The sequence below is a fragment of the Amphiprion ocellaris genome, chromosome 10, assembly GCF_022539595.1.
Source record: "Amphiprion ocellaris isolate individual 3 ecotype Okinawa chromosome 10, ASM2253959v1, whole genome shotgun sequence".
Taxonomy (NCBI): domain Eukaryota; kingdom Metazoa; phylum Chordata; class Actinopteri; family Pomacentridae; genus Amphiprion; species Amphiprion ocellaris.
Window position 1 is genome coordinate 32852131 of NC_072775.1, and position 5594 is coordinate 32857724.

The 5594-nt window shown below is 38.0% G+C and overlaps 1 long non-coding RNA gene across 1 annotated transcript; it reads left to right on the top strand.

Moving 5' to 3' along the window:
* The first annotated feature begins 1947 nt into the window (after window positions 1-1947).
* On the top strand, window positions 1948-4780 carry LOC129349850 (uncharacterized). The gene is made up of 3 exons (XR_008603006.1): window positions 1948-2204; window positions 2813-2971; window positions 3906-4780. It is a non-coding gene; the product is annotated as an uncharacterized LOC129349850 (long non-coding RNA).
* Window positions 4781-5594: the final 814 nt, after the last annotated feature.

The following is a 5594-nucleotide window of genomic DNA, read 5'->3' on the forward strand; positions in this document are numbered from 1 at the left end:
TTAGAGGTAACAGAAGGGTCCAGATTTTTCTTTTTGAAAAGAACAACAGTCTGGGTTCATCCAGATTTATTTTCCAGTAATTTCCGGACACCAGAGCAATGGTTCCATCCAGTGTCATGGTGAAGAACACCAAGTAAGCTTTAAAAAGGTGGAAGTAGTTGCCATAGCAGCAGAAGAAGCAGCCACGGTGATACTAGTGTCTGGTAATAGCAGCACAAGTAAGAAAAGGCTGGGGGCAGTGTGTTGTTGCAGGCACTGGAGGACAGGAGTTTGAAGGACTTATACAGTAACAGCGCTGCAGTATTTGTAGCAGTATTCCGATGTACTTTGAGTACTTCACAGTTGTGGCATTCAGTAGAAATCATTGTTGTGATGTGATGTTGATTGCACTAGAGAGCAGCAGTGTAACACCAATGAGCCTGACTGCAGCAGCCAAGCATGTGACTTTCAGGACTGCACTGGTAGGACCACACTTCTAGGGCCACATGTGGCGGTACCAACTACCGCAATGGATGATCACTAAAGTGTGCAATTTCCAGTTTGAAAGGCTCATTATACCCGAAATACTGCTTTTTGTGTAATTTTAATGGTTTATTAAAGGAGTATTCCATACAATGTGCCACTTCATGTCCAAGTATTTGTAGTTTCCAAGGTTATTCTCCTCAAACATTACTTTTTTAACAAGTTATAGATTTAAAGGTTTATTCAAGACAAAATTCTACTTTATGTTTACATCTTCATAATTTTAAAGGCTTGTCTCACCCAATTTGTACTCTATAAATAACAAGTTAGGGTTTTAAATGTTCATTGAACCAAGATGTACTACTTTCTGAAGTTGCATGCTTTGGTCATTATCAGGTAAAGTACCAATTAAATCATTTGCTACGGCCTTTGTAAATTCAAGATCTCATGTTTGAAAGACTGAAGAGAGGCATTAATGTAATGGATAGATAATGAATGACCTAGTTAAAAGGATTAAAAACATGTTTAAAAACAGTGATTAATAGTACAAAGGATTAAAAATACATTTAAAAAAAGAAACAATCGTAAGATAAGAATTATGTGTTAGGAGAGAGTTTAAGTTCATTTAAAAGATACTTTAAAATCGTATTTAAAATGTGTTAAATATTGTATTGTTTATTTGTTCTGGTGTGTAGAAGAGAAGCGAATCCAACTCTGTGATTGATTAGTTGTGGCTAGGTTTCGCTGTCGTGCACTTCCTGTTTTGGTCTGTAGGGGGAGCTTGTTGCCTGCGGCTTCTCATTATACTTTTGGATGAAAGCTAGCGACAACAGCGTGTTTCTTCTTCATTCATTTCCCCCCTTTACAGGGGTGTAACATTAACAGCTACGATCCATAAAGCATTGACATATTTGGTGAACTTAGTTCGTCTCTTGCCCAGTATGGGTCAACATGATGCATCCTTAGAGACAGTGAAGCAAGCACGCTGTTCTTATCTAAAACGTGGTGATTTGTAGAATCTGATGAAGAGTTAAAACATAGTTTCTCACACTGGATTCACATTTCATACTCACACTATGACTATCATTCTATCTTAGCCAGAAATTAAGTTTTGCAGCTCATCCAGTTAAGCAGGTGATGTGAAAAATCATAGGTCATGAAGGTGCACTTATGAAAAACTAGTTCATGCATTTGTTACTTCTAGGCTCGACTACTGTAATTCCTTATTATCAGGTTGTCCCAATCATTGTTCCCTCTAAGCTGCGCGCGTGCGCAATTGCGCACTGCTGACACGGTCTCCGCGCACAGAAAATCTGAACTGCGCACAAAAAAAAAAATCCAACCTAAATTGTAAATAAAATAAACACGTAACAATTCATTCTGTGCTATTTTTCACTGTGAGTCAGTGAGTGACCGGTGACTGGCTGCTGCAGCCAATGATGCGATTCACATACGTATTTACCATAGACTGTATATAATGGTATTTACGCAGCTAATCAACGTCAGGCGTCCTGATGTGCAGCCATCGTTGTTCTCATAGATATGAATGAGTAGATAGGACACGCCCCTTTGAGCTGCGTGCTACAGCGAGGCTAAGCTAGTGGGGGCAAAGTTTCAGTGCATTCCGTTGATGTAGACGGCGTGAAAACGTAAACAACAAGTATGCCGTCTCACTGTGCTGCATACAGTTACACACTACGTCGTACGATTGAGACAAGGAAACTTGGAATGACTTTTCATAGGTAAGAATAGTTTTTGGCTCTTTTTTCATTATGAAATCTTGTTGAGAGCTTCCAGTCTATGAGAGCTAACTAGTTAGCCACTAGCAAAACGCTAAGGCGAGCTAGCAGCTTGACAACCAAATACCAGACGATTAATAGTAGCTGTTGTATAGTTGTACAAGCAGTAGTAGTAATACTAAAAGTACAAGCAGCAGTAGTAGTATAAACAGCTGTTAGAGTCGTAGAAGTAGTATCAGCATTTGTAATAGTATTACAAGTTGTAGTAGCAGTGCCAGTATCAGCAGCAGTAGTTAATAGTCACATTGCTATTACTACCACCAATACTACTAATAGTAGTTATAAAGCCTAACTCATGTATATCCAGATTACGATCTATGTTCTTCCTCCAAACCCATTTTATGATTGGAATTACAGGCAGTTCTTTAGGACTGCTCTCAAATAATTGAAATGTTACTAAACAAGGTTATACTTATCAAATTAAATAGCTCTGGTCTCCAGTATATTGGTGAATTCGGTTCTTTGTACTTAATTTATTAGCATGATTTCTTTTTTAATATGTTGTGTACAGACTTAATTACTTCTCTGTCTACTTTTCTTACTCCATGTAGGTTTCCCAGAGACTATGGGTTGAGGAGGAATTGGAAGTTTGTCGGCTTAGACCTGGTGTCATTCCATCAGTGTTAAACTTCCCGGCTCATCTTGGAAGAGTACGTGCCAGAAAGACCACAACCAAGCAGCCTTGAGATCTTAGACAGCGTCTCCCTGAGGTGGGTGTCGACAGTGTTCACGGTCAGGTCTGTGGTAATCCTGTCAAAAAACAAAACAGAAAAAAATCTAGATTATAAATCAACATGTAACCAAAGCACTCTGTGTATAACGCCATAGTATAGGATGTAGTTCAGAAAATGTCAAAGTATAGTATGCTTTACTCAAGAATAACATAGTATGGCCTGTAGTTCATAGTACAGCATGTTGGCAAGAAAAAACAACAAAACATAGATTATTATGTGGTTCAAAAAGCACAAAATGATAGGATGTTGCCTAAAATTGTCATGTATATGTGGTTCAAAAAATGTCATAGTGCAGTATATTGTCAAAATAGTATGTAATTCAAGAAAACATCAGAGTATAATATGTCATCTAAAAAATGCCATAGAATAATAATTTCATTGCACAAGTAAAAGTATAGTAACTTTTAAAACTGTTCGAATTCTTATGTTGCTAAAAAAACAAAAAAAAACTAAAACAAAAAAACATCACAGTAATATGTCAATGAAAAAAGCCTATAGTATAGCGTGTCGCCCAACAAACATCATAGTATAGCATGTCGCTCTAAAAACGTCACAGTATAGCCTTTAGTCCACAGCTGTCAGTAGGTGAGGAGCAACACAAAAACAGTCCAAACGCTGGTTTCCAGAGGGTTAGACGAGAATTTATTTGAAAGAGTAAGTTTACAACAACACAACATGTGAGGCGGTTAAAAACAAATGGGTGTTAGTAAAATAAAAATAAATAAACAGAACTAAAAGTGAACTTCAAGTTGACATTGATGGGCATTCCAACCAGCAACAAAGTAAAAGATAATCAATACGAAAAAAAACTCTTCCTGTTCACCTCTTAAAACCCCAAAACACACCGCAGTAGCAGCCTAAACTAAAACTACTAATGGGTTCCCTGTTTTCCTTTCTGAACAATTCAAAGGTCCCTCTCTATCTCCCCACACATCCACCAACCACTGGAACACATCTCCAAAGTTCTGCAGGTCCAGCTCAGCTTCCCCTCAGAAGAAGTGCTGCCACCTGCCAGATGAAGGAGCCTTTTGAGAGGCAGCTGGCATCGTGATTGGACTGTACTTTGGTCTGTTCCAATCCAGCTTCAGCTCCAGAGACGGCAGGCGGGACGAGTCAACGGAGGCTGGATGGACGAAGGTATGCAGCTGAGTACAATCCAGAAAACAACAGAGGAGGAGTGCAGCAGCCCAGGACCAGAACAAACAGAGTAGCATCGTATGTCTCTTAGAAAACATCATAGTAGAGCCTTTGGTATGAAAAAACACCATCATATACATCGTATATTGTACAAATAACAAGTCAAAGGAAAGAGACATACATTGTAGAATTGTAGTAATTGTGGGCTGACTGATTTCATTTTTTACTGATTTACGGTAATAAATACATTTAAAAATGACGCTACTTTGGCTCTGAACCTTTATCTACCTGTGGTCGCTCTGTCTTCTGGAGTGATTTGATTGGTTATACGTAACGAATAAAACTCCTTTAACTTAACATCTGTAAACAAAACAAAAACGTATCAACAAAGTTTTCTGTTAGAGTTTGTGTTCTTCTAAGTTTAACTCAAGATTTTAAATATTTTCATTTACTGCAAATGAATATCTACTCCAAATGTTTCACTAATAATCATTATCAGCCTTAAAAACCCACAAAACACCCCTTTTTACTCGACCACACTTAGTACAGTCCGGTTCCCTCTTCTATAAATCTGCTTGGAATCTTCCACTTCCTGTTTGTCAAAGTGGCCTTCTACCTGGACAGGTTTTGTTGGAGCTCATGCAACAAACATTTTGGGTAACTGCACTTTAATATGGATGGATGACACTGAATTAGAGTGTTTTAACGAGACTGAGTTAAGATGTGTAGCTCTGTCATTAAATAGGAAATTATTTCTCAGAATTCACAGAGAAAAGTCTGAAATGTTTGCTAGGTTAGCATCCCACATGTTCTTTGGCTCAGCTAAAGCTAACTCTCTCCAACTTCTGGATCTCTTGAGTTGCTTGTTAAAATATCTTGCTAGAGGTGCTGAAGCTCAGAAAGTCTGAGATGTTTGTTCAAAATAAGCTCATTCTCACGTCTTATCTGAACTGTCCTCTTTTGTTTTAACTTTCCCTAAACTTAGGAGTTAATGACAGAGCAGCACATCCAGACTCAGTCTCATTATGTAGAGATTAAACTTCAGTGTCATTCATTGATGTTAAAGTGCAGTTTTTCAAATGTTTGTTGCACATGCTCCCGACCAAAGCAGTCCAGGTGGAAGACGATGTGAAGAGAAAGCTCCAGAGGATGAATATCACACATTTACGTTGGAAATAAATGTCCTTTAATTAGACATTGTCATGCAAAAGTTGGATTTCCCTTCAATGATGTTCAAATCTTTGTTGAATGTTTTGTTGATGTTGGTTTCTAAATGTTTTTTGACACTCGGCCCCAAAGATTAAAACCTTCTACGGCTCACAAGCTGCAACAATTCACACATTATCAACTATCTTTCTGACTAAACTAAGATAAAAAGTGAAAAACTGCCTGATTCCTGCATCATGAATGTAAATCTTTTTGGTTTTTATGACAGTAAACTGAATATATTTGGGTTTGACAT